Genomic DNA, 11,389 nt, shown 5'->3' on the forward strand with positions numbered 1-11,389 from the left:
CAGCCGTCCATTTCTTTTTGAATTAGTCCTTAGGATAAAAATCTCAAGATAGGCATTATTGGGTCAAAGGTTATGTTTTGCAATGGTGTTGGATCAAGTTACAGTATGCCAGCAAAGAATGATTGAAGCAATCTTGTGAAAATTTTTAAAGTAGCTTTGCTGCTTTACCGGATGATAGGTTAGAGTTGTGTTAATTTCTACCACTTTTGCTACTGACCAGAATAAACATTTTCCTGTGTGTTTGTTTCACCTATGAGATTCTCTTTTCCTACTCTTTGCCCACTTATTACTAGGGTCTGGATGTTTTTCTTACACATTTGGAAGCTTTCTGGATCGTTGTTATCTGTCATCTTTGGTGCAAATATTTTTCCAGTTAATTTTATTTTGCTTTGTTTTTTAACTTTACTGTTTGTGTCCCATAGAAGTTGAGTGGTTTTTTTTCCCTCTGTATCAGCAATCGAACTCGGGACTTCTCGCTTGCCAGGCAGGTGTGGCACCACTGAGCTACATCTTCAGCCCCTTAGAAGTTTTATACTTTATTAGAATCTGCTGGTCTTATTTATTTGTCTTTTTTCCCCCCAAAGCTGAATAATGATAATTCTTCACAGACTGATGAATCTTAGATTTCCTACTGTTTTTCTTACAGCTTGGTTTTTTCGTTTTTTATAAATTTTATCCCATTTCCCACCCCAAGCCCCTCCCCCTGTGTACAAAAGCTGTTTCCATTTTTTTCATTCTATTTTCACTTTTTTTTTCCTTGTAACTTCCTTCCTGCAACTTGGTTTTTAAAGATAGTTCATATTTGGGTAGGAGAGGGGATTTAGTTCAGTGGTTCCACTGCCTGCCTCGCAAGCACAAGGACCCAAGTTTGATCCCTGGTACCAAAACAAAACAAAAAAACTCTCATTAATATCTTTTTTTGTTAAGGTGCAAAAAGTGGGCCGGGGATTTAGCTCAGTGGTTCCGGCTGCCTGCTTTGCAAGCACAAGCACAAGGTCCCAAGTTCAAGTCCCGGTACCAAAAAAAAAAAAGGTGCAAAAAGTGAATTCAATTTACTGTTTTTCTCCTAATGGTTGCTTAGTTATTATTTGTCTTTTGTTAAGTAGTTCTTTTCATTCTTTTTGATTTGGGAAAATAACTGCTGTTTATTAAGTTTATATATATTATTCATATGTACAAACACCCAAGTATGTTATGTAGGTATACTTGATGTATGTCTACATTGTCCATTTTGTTCTATTGATATATTTTCTGTCTCCATACCATTTTAAAAACTGTTGCTTTTTGATGGACTCTAATACATGTTAGGGTTAGATTACTGTAAACTTGTTGAATTTGTGTGTGCCTGTCCCTACTCAGTTTCCCACAAAAAGTCTATGCCTTTTCAGAGATTTTTGTGGCTTTCACTATAAAATTCTTACATGTCAATTGCTGAATTTATTCTTGCGGTTTCCAAATATCTTGTGCATTTTGTTTTTATTGCAAATGCAATCTCTGTGTTTTCCAGCAGAGTACAATTGATGTACAGGACTACTGTGATCTTTTGAATTTGATTTTGAATTTGAATTTGAATTTTGAATCTGATTATTTTGTTTAATTCTTTCTAGTCTAGTGTGATTTTGTTGTTGATAATGATTCCTTAGGATTTGGAGGGGAGGGTACAATCTTGTTACCTGCAAAAATAGTATTTTTTTCTCTTCCTTTCTTATCAGAGTAAAGCTTTCCCAGAATATTATCAGCTGACTCATAAGAGAAGTTGGCTAAAGTGACTGGAACCCAGCCTAACCAAGGCAAAAGTTTGGCTTTCTGCTGCTCCTCACAGGAGTTGAATGAATGAACCAGGGATGATTGTTTTTCTTTCCCTTTCACATTCGGAAAGAAAGGTAGTGGGAGTAATAACAAAGTGAAAATGAGTTTATACTGTAAAGTGCTTTGAGACTGCCAAAAACAGTATTACGGCTCTACTACATGTTGACCATGTGTGTTTTGATTTTTTGCCTGTGCTTTAGCTTGAGGTATCACCTGCCATCCAGGGAAGTTGTTTTGCCACAGCAGTTGATAAAGAGCGGGGTCACTGCTAGGTTTTCTGTGTTGAGGGAGAAGTTCTACAAGTTACAGCAGGTGGAGAGAGTGTTTACCAGTGTGGTCTGCTTCAGGACAGCTGCAGAGACTGCACTGCCAAGAAAGGTAGTGTCATCTCTGGAGACAGAAGGTTTGCACACCAGTCTTCCCAGTGCTTGGGGCCCAGGCCCCAAGTACTGTAGGAGAGTGGCTGCTTGGGCAGTGTGGAACTGCTGTTCATGCTTTGGGGGAACTCACTACATACTGGATAAGTAGGGGACATTTGTATAAGCGCAGCAAAAAACTTGATTTTGTTAGAAGCTATATAACCTCACTGGCTCTGAGTTTCATTATATGTAAAGAATAACTGTGTGGGCTGGGGATTTAGCTCAGCGGTTTGGTGGCCTGCCTCGCAAGCGCAAGGACCTGAGTTCAATCCCCGCTACCACAAAAAAACAAAAACAAAAAAAGGATAACATTGTGTAGTGAAGTGAGGCCTAACCATAGAGTGCTAGGTGGCACAGTGTTCAGCAGTAGGCACTCAACAGATTGTCATAAAACAGAACTTTTGCTTGGCTTCTCCGGTCAGTTTATATATGGCAAGAGTGTAGTGATGCTTGCTGCCTGAAGATAGTAGGTGGGAAAAAAACACACACACACACACACACACACACACACACACACTCTCTCTCTCTCTCTCTCTCTCTCTCTCTCTCTCTCTCTCTCTCTCTCTCTCTCTCTCAGCTTAGTTTCTTTCACCTGTCCAGAATGTTTTCACAAATGTGACAGCAGAACCTGTGGGCTTAGGGCCTGCACTTGCTGCCTAAGAGCCTTCTGATTCTCAGGAACACAAACTGCTAAGGTTTACTGACCTTCCGGCCCAGGGCAAGCCTGGCTCAGTTATGTTCTTCCTAACTGATCATAGCTTTGTTGAGTAAGATGAACTGCTTTGGTTCTTTGTGTATTGTTAATGGTCTTATACTTGTGCTTGAAGGCATTTGAACCACTTTAAAACCGCAAATAAATAATTTGCTTCCCTTTAGGCCTCTTGCCCAAACAGTGAACGCTAATAGATACCCTGAGGTGTTTCTTTTTTTTAAAGGTACACAAAGATAGTTTGAGTCAGTCATCTGATTAAAAATCAGTGTGAAGGATTTATGAAGCCTGGGGGGAATAGAAATAACTTGAATAAAATAATAAAAATCAAGGCAGTGTTTCCTACAGCAGTATTTTAAAGTTTTCCCTAAAGAGAAAGAGGAAAAGCTAACTTAGATCAGTGTACAGGAACAAAACTGAAATTTAGCTCTGCTATTGCATAATGTGGGCTGTCTGCCAGAAGCACATTATGATGGGGGGCAGAGGTGCTTTGTGCAGATTCTGATACTGAAAATGAATAAGAGCAAAAGAGAAAAAATTATCTATGCATATAAACGTATTTAAAATAATACTTTTGTATTCCTGTGTAGAGAAGGCTTCCTGGATCCCTTCCCTCCCTACTTAAGTGCTACATACAGTATTTTCAAACGGGAATTTCATTTACACATACTGTGAGCATTACCGGGGTACTCCCTTCTTTGCCTGTACTGGATTTGCCTGGAACAAACAATGGGTGCTGTGGAGTGAGGCTGCGGAGGTGTTTGTCCTGGCATGCACTCATTCCACTCAGTCCTGTGGGCCGGGAGCTCTTTGAGGCTGGGGGACAGGGTATCTGTTTCAGTGATGATTAACATCCAGAGTGGGGAGATGGACACAGATAAGCTGTGTGTGTTTATTTTAAAATGATTGCACCTAAGAACTTTTTTTTCTCTCTCTCTCTCAGAAAGCATAAAGTTCCCTTTCCTAACAATGGAGAGGACATTGCTGACTGGTTACATAGAAAGCCTAAACTGTGATTTTCAGAAAACAGCAACTCAGAGTAGTTTAGGTTTTCTGCTTCCTTTTTTGAATTATCTAGGGAGGAGAGGCAATTACTTGCTCTAATTTATTGAAAGCTTCCATCCATGGATGTATTCTTTCAGTCGTTTTGGAAAGGCCTTCTTTTTAATGGGTTTGTGAGTTAGTAAAAGTAGGGTTCAGTTTACATGCTCAAAATAAAGAATACACCTGTGGAAACAGGAAATGTTCTAGTGCAGTCACTACCTTCAGTGCAGACTGAAGAGATGAGAGATTCTCAAGACTGGGAGCACAGGAGCTGCTGTGACTTCCCCAGGCTCATCCAGTTTGAAGGGCCAGAGATGAAGTTCCTGACTTCCAGGAATTCCTATGGAAAGATGACGCTGAAAGTATCTCATTACTTCATACCTGCAGCTTTTCATTTTTACAACCTTCACCTTAGATAAAGATTGTGCTTGAGCTGCTGAAATCCAGCTGGCAGTGAGGTTACTGAGTAAGTATACAGATTTCTTTTCAAAGTATTGAGAGCTTGACATAGAAAAGACTAACTTTGGTGTGACAACCTTAATTCTGGGTTGATTCTGGCAATGGATTACTCTGGTCCTGACTCCTAAGCGTGCAATGAGAAATTCAGATGTACTCTTTCTGAGGCCAGGTTCTTACAAATTTTGAAAATTAAACTGAGAAAAATAAATAGAAAATTGGGTTTTGAATTTTCATTCAATTAACATTACTATCTCCTCCATCTGTAGAAACTGATTCTTCAAAAACAATTTTTCTCAGAGGTATCAACCATCAGAAGAGGTTGAGAATACAAAGATTTGGTTTTTTGTTGTTGTTGTTTTTGTTTTTGTTTTTTTGGTTACGGGGGTTTGAACTCAGGTTCTTGCACTTGCAAGGCAGGCCACCGAACCGCTGAGCTAAATCCCCGGCCCTACAAAGATTTGTTTTGAGGAAAATGCTTTTATTCTGAAGTCTTACTGAAAGTTGAACAGGATTCAGATGGAACTGAATCAGGTGTAATCAACAGAAGTGGGATGATTGTGCTGATTAAGAATATGTATGTGAGACCTGTAATACCAGCACTTGGGAGGCTGAGGCAGGAATATTGTGAGTTTGGGGCCAGCCTGAGCTACATAGCAACCCCCCCCATAAGTATACAAAACGAATTATGGGACTACTTGAGCTATATCTGAAACTGAGCATGAGACTATCTGGAGAACGACTTGACCTCTTGTTAGAGGGTTAGCTGCCTTGTCTCAACTCTGAGTCAGTTCTTCATTTTCTCCAAACTGTCCATGCTGCCCTCCCTGGAGTCTGGGCCACCCAAGCCCCTGCGTCTGCCGTGCTTTAGCTCACAATTAATTGCCAGCACATTCTTTCTTTTTCTCCTTTTTTGGCATTTGACATGAGCTCAAATTGCTGAGAAAGGTGACAACTGTGAAATGAAGACGGGGCTTAGAGACACCTTAAAAAATACATGGAAAGGCCACTAAATGACAAGAGCAGACTGCCAGGCTCTTTCAAAACATCACCACGTCTGTTGACTTTCCATTCCTTGTCCACAGCACAAAATTGGAGGTCAAAGAATCATAGGAGTCAGAGATGGAAAAGACATTTGGGGTCAGCCAGTTCATCCCTCTTCCTTCTCTTGCTCCTGATTCCAAATCATTCCTTGCATTATATTTTCTCCCCTGGCTTTTGTACAGTTTTCACGGTCTTCACTCAGTCCCAGCCGTCACCTTTGGGGGATGATGCTGGGGGTTCTGTCCATTTTCTCCCTGGCAAAGAGAGGGATTGCTTCTGCCCCCAGTTGACATACATGAACTTCTTTGTTGGTGGTCTCGACTGAGGGGCTGAAGGTGAGCTGGGTCTCCCTGTGGCCTGGTGGTGGGCTTTTCTAGACAGAGTTGAAGAACAGGCGGGATAAAGGGCTGGGGTACCACAGAGCCACTAGAAATTTATTCCTAGATTTTTTTACGTTTTTCAACCTGAAGGAGGTTTGTGTATACAAGATTAGGTGATGCTGGGACAGGTGGGCAGAGACAAGGAAATTACATAGAGCAGGAGTTTGATGAGAAATCTTACTTGGAAATTGGTGGATTAAACAGCCGAGTATGGTGGTACGCTCTGTGATCCCAGCACTCAGGAGACAGGCAGGAGGTTTACAGTGAGTTCAAGGACAGCTTGGGCTGCATAGTTCAAGGCCAGCCTGAACTACATATCATGACCCTGTCTAAAAAAACCAAGCAAATAGAAATTACTAGTTCTGTAAATTAGGGGATTGATTGTAGAAGTACATGCCAGGCAAGAGATAGAGTGATTACTTAACTGTATAGAAGCTTCAGCTTGAGCCAAACTGAGAACAATAGATGGGCTGGAGACAAGTATTTCAGACTGGGACACTTGCTGTTGTGGTCTCCTCTTGCTTTAAGAAGGTGATGAAAGCCGGGCATAGTGGCACAGGCCTGTAATCCCAGCACTCGGGAGGCTGAGGCAGGAGGATTGCTGTGACTTCGAGACCAGTCTGGGCTACATAGTGAGTTCCAGGTAAGTCTCCACTGCATAGTGAGACCCTGTCTCAAAACCCCACCCCCCAAATAAGAGAAGGTGATAAAGAGTGTCTTAATGCTCACTGGCTATGTGGTTTGGAAGGGGAAATGGTCATTTTTAGAGGCAGCTTCAGAGGGATACCCCAGCTTCCCCCTCTTGTTCCAGCAGCTGTTGGGAGCAGTCCAAAGGGGCTATTATATTTCTTCTGGTAACTGTGCCAAGAACAAGAGGAAATCCACAAGCTGTGGGGTTTTTTGGGGGGGATGGGGTGGCAGGTGATGGGACAGGGAAATTACATTGTTTTATAGTAAATACATTGAGATACTTTTCCTGGAAAGCTGTTCCACTGAAAGGAATATTTCCTCTGCTCACTAACTGCAGTGAGTTTCTCTCTTTGGAGAAAGGGCAATAGTCTCTGAATACTTCTTTTTCTTTTCTTCCCTAGAGTTCCTGCCTTGACCTAGCATTTCTTTCAGTTTTCCTTTAGAAAGGTCCACATTAAACAATAAGAAAAAAGGTGAATCAGGATTCAGACGTGGGCAGTGTGTGCTTGGAGGGGCACATTCTAGAAGGTAGTGGCTGGGAGGACCTCTTCTGCGTTCCTTGTCATGGCTGCAGTTTGATTTATCATAGTGACCTGGGAATTGGAGATGTGAAAACTGGCTGGGTGGTGTCTGGTTCTTGTTCCCTTCATTCCTTCATCCAGGCTGGGAGGACACCAGGGATTTTGAAGTCTGGCCACTGGGTTTAGAAGCTGTTTTGGTGATTAACATGAAACCCAGTTTTAGGATTAAAAACAATAAAAAGCAATCATTGGAAGCAGAGCAGTGTAATTATTCCTCAGTTTTCAGCTGGGGAGTCCAGGGAAAAGCCATTCTGAAGGTAAGAGAACAAAGTCTGAGTCTGATGGTGCTTGATGCATGGCTCAGAAGAGGGCCTGTCCAAAAGTAATAGTGGCATCTTTTCTGATGTTGTTTATTCTCAGTACTAGATCAACTTTTCTGAAAGTTGACTGCATGATTCTTGAATAATTAATTCTGTAATCCAATGAGTGTGGGAAATGCTGTGTACCACAGCCCCCCTCTTGGGGATCTCAATACCCATTGGTGAATTAAAGGCATTAAGGAAGCCCATGTTGCTTTAGCCAGCATTGTCCCAAATTTTCTGGCCATAATGATTTTTTTTTTTTCCTGCTTACTATCTCTAAACATCTTCAGAACACACACTGGTCAGGCTGGGGAATTTATCTCAGTGGTTCTGCTGCCTGCCTTGCAGGTGCAAGGTCCTGAGTTCGATTCCTGGTACAAAAAAAAACCCACACACTGGTCAAATGCAGGTTACAGAACCAAGCCAATGGCAGGAGAAAACAGGTGCGAACATGGCCCAACTATAAACCCTAAACTCAATTCAGAGAACCAGGGTTCTGTGCAGTGCTTCTAAAACTGCTCTGGACAGCTTTGATGTACAGATGCCTTAAGATACTTATCTGTTTAGATTTATTTTCCCCTGAGTCTCTGTAGCACAATGATTTGGAGGCTTTGGTTTTAATTCTTAGAGATGTGGTATATTATAGTATACATTTTTAGGAAGAGCCTTTGAAGCTACAGGTTTTATTGGAAGTGTGACTTGCCAAACAGAACCATACTTCTGAGAACTCTTGCTTAAATTTAAGCAGTTCTTAAGCAGTTATTAAGTGGGATCTATCAAAATATCTATTCTGCTAGGACTGTGGTTCTTTTTTCTTGTGTCTAAGACATAGTTTTTTATGGTGTTAGAATTTCTGACAGTACATTAAAGGATTAATGGTGAAAAACTTTTTTAAAGCAAGTTTTGGCTAGGCATAGTACATGCCTATAATCCCAGCACTCTCGGAGAGCTGAGGCAGGAGGATCTCAAGTTTGAACCTACAGTGGGCAATTTAGTACCTTCTTGAGACCCTGTTTGGGGGTGGGCAGAAATGTTTCAGAAAATTGAAAACTCAAGCCTGTGATTATTTATGCTCTTTCCTTGTTCTTCCTTAGGTATGTTGCTGTTTGAATAGAACTGTTTAGTGGCCTGACCTTGTTCTCTTGTATCCTTTGAGATAAAGTTCATAATGTTCTTTTGAATATGTTATCTTCCTTTTATTTGCAGCAAATTGTATCATGGCCTGCATTGTGTCTTCGTATCTTCCAGAAATCTCTATAAAAGTACTAATTGTACTTTTATATAGAGAAAATAAATTCTATAAATTGTTTAAAGTCTGATGGCACACGCAGTTAGGGCTCCTGGTATATTACTGGTCTGCAAAGTGCTGGGAGCCACTTTTAGAAGCCCTTAAAGATTTAGGACTTGATCTTGTGAAATTTATGACTAATTGGACAAATAGCTGTATAGTTGCGAAAAGCTAGTGATGCCCAGGTTTATGGTAGCTTCAGTGAAAGGGTTCAGATGAAGCAGAGGGGAATGTTTGGAGGAGTCAGGAAGTAGAGATATTGGCTGAATTTGAAGTCCCTAGAAGAGGGAAGCCAGCATTGGTTACGTATGAGGAGCGTGAGGTTGATGGATAAAGTGGGTCGGCATTTGGGGCCATTCTAGGCAGTGTAGGTCGGCGTTCTCAGCTCTGTGCCCTCCTGTGCATGGTCCTGTCCTCATGCTGGTGTGTTCCTTACACTCATACTTCACCCTACCTCCTGTTCCTTGGCAGAAGGGTTAGCAGCATGACATGATTTAATGATTTTTCATTGATTTTCTTTTTGGAACCTTAATTATAGACCTCTGAGTCTGTTGAGGCTAATGCAAATATAAATGAGTTAGAAGTATCTCTTCTTGGGCTGGGGATTTGGCTCAGTGCTTCCGCCACCTGCCTTGCAAGCGCAAGGCCCCAAGTTCAATCCCCGGTACCAAAAAAAAAAAGAAGTTTCTCTTCTTGGGCTCCTTAAATACTTTCTCACTAAAGCCAGCTTTGTACTATTGGGGGAAGAGTTGGTGAGCACATGTAGTAAAGGTCTAAATCTGCTTTCTGGAGAAGAAGATCAAAGAAATCAAGAGACAGTGTTAAATTAATCCCAAGCCCTGGGCATCGTTCTGCAGGGCCCTGTCCCCCTCCTCCACCCAGTGCCCCCCCACTGGGCCTGCTGTACCTACACCTCCTTCCCCATTGCAGGCCAGCAGGTGGTCAGTCAGTACAGTTAGGCAGCATCCATGACATCAGAGGGACTGAGCTTCAGGATGGGCGTGGAGAGACCCTGATGTGTTCTGGAGTTTTCTGGTCAGTGAGATTCTGTGGACCTCTCAGATAGACTCTCCTGTTTCTCCCCTTTGCCCCAGCCGTCATTCTTCAGACCAGGTTGATTTATTTGCTTTTGGTTTTGGGGGTGATGAGAGGGAGATGAAAGGGCCCTCAAACATAACCGTCTAGATTGATTTCTGTCCCCTTGGACTCTCTTGCCAAGGTTCCCAGGGGCCAGATAGTTTACTGTGGGTGCATGTTGTATTGTTTTTGTTTAAAAGAGGCCTGTGCACCCAGGAATGCAGTCAGACTCCCATGGTGACTAAGTGCCGGAAAGCTGAGAGGAAGGGAGCCAAGTGGAAAAAACGAGCCTGAGGCTAGAGAAGGAGGGTTGGGAAAAAGGCAGCTCGGCCAGGCCCATGGGCCAGGTTAGAGGTTCCTCCATGCTTAAACAGCCACCGGGAATTTGTTTACAGGGCACTAATCATTTCTTTTGAGGGGAGCACCCTCCTTTTACATCAGTGAATGGGGGACGTGGATGGCCAGAGGCCGTTGCAGAGGTTGGGGTTTCGGTGGGCTTCCAAGGAGTGCTGGCTACTGTCCTGTCAGGCATTTTTCTCCTGCTGCCTGGTTCTGCTGACTGCCTTTAACTGGATGGTGATAAGTCCTCAGAGAGAGATACTTGTTTTCAGAGAAAGCAGGATTTTAAAAAAAAGTTACTGATTTTTTATTGTGCTGAAGCAAAAAAATATATATACATACAGTTTGGCTACCAGCTGGGGCATGTAATCATCAAAGACCCGCGGAAAACGGATGGAAAAGTTGAATTGTTAAGATGCTTTTAGCAAAGCAGTAACTGTCTCAAGTCAAAGCCAAATGGAACAATTGAAGTCAAAATTTGATTTGAGGTATTGCAGCCAGTGTCATTCACCTTGGGAGAGGACACCAGCACTTGCTGTTTGGTGCAGCTTCTAAAATTCAACTTTGAGAGTTTCCTGATGCTGCAGTCAGGCCCTTAGGGGAGTGTTTTGGCCCTTAATAAAGTGCCACCAAGTGACAGTTAAGTGACTTGGGGAGAAAGAGGAGCATCCTTATCCTGATTCAGGAAATATGTCAATTCTTCGTCCTTGGTTTTCTTCCTGCTATGATCTAGAGTATTCCGTCTTCAGCTTTCTGTCACCCCTTACTCTAGACCTAACTCAGGAGAGGTGTAACTATGAGTGGTCACTCTTCACACCTGGGAGGGGTTTGTGGGGTACTCTGCTCTCTTTCTGGTAAAGCTTGGTTCTTTTGACCCATCCTGTTAAACCATCTCGTCTTCAGTTGTTCTTCCGTCTGGTGGTGCAGGTTGTATGTTTTTTGTTTTTGTTTTTGTTTTTTTTGGTACCAGGGATCGAACTCGAGACCTTGAGCTTGTGAGGCAGGCGGCAGAACCACTGAGCTAAATCCCCAGTCTGGTTATGTTCTAGAAATGTGAAACTAGGGCCACATTCACCAAATGGCACGATTTGGTAATGGTTTAGCTTTCATCTGTGTATACCCAGTCCTGGGTAGGAGATGTAGCTCAGTGGTAGAGCAGTTGCCTAGCATATGCAAGGCCCTGGATTCCATCCTCAGCCCTGTAGAAACAAAACGAAAAAACTGTGTCTCCCTGTGTGTATCTAGTTTTAA

The sequence above is a fragment of the Fukomys damarensis genome, unplaced genomic scaffold, assembly GCF_012274545.1.
Source record: "Fukomys damarensis isolate Sample0158 unplaced genomic scaffold, DMR_v1.0_HiC HiC_scaffold_8, whole genome shotgun sequence".
Lineage (NCBI taxonomy): Eukaryota > Metazoa > Chordata > Mammalia > Rodentia > Bathyergidae > Fukomys > Fukomys damarensis.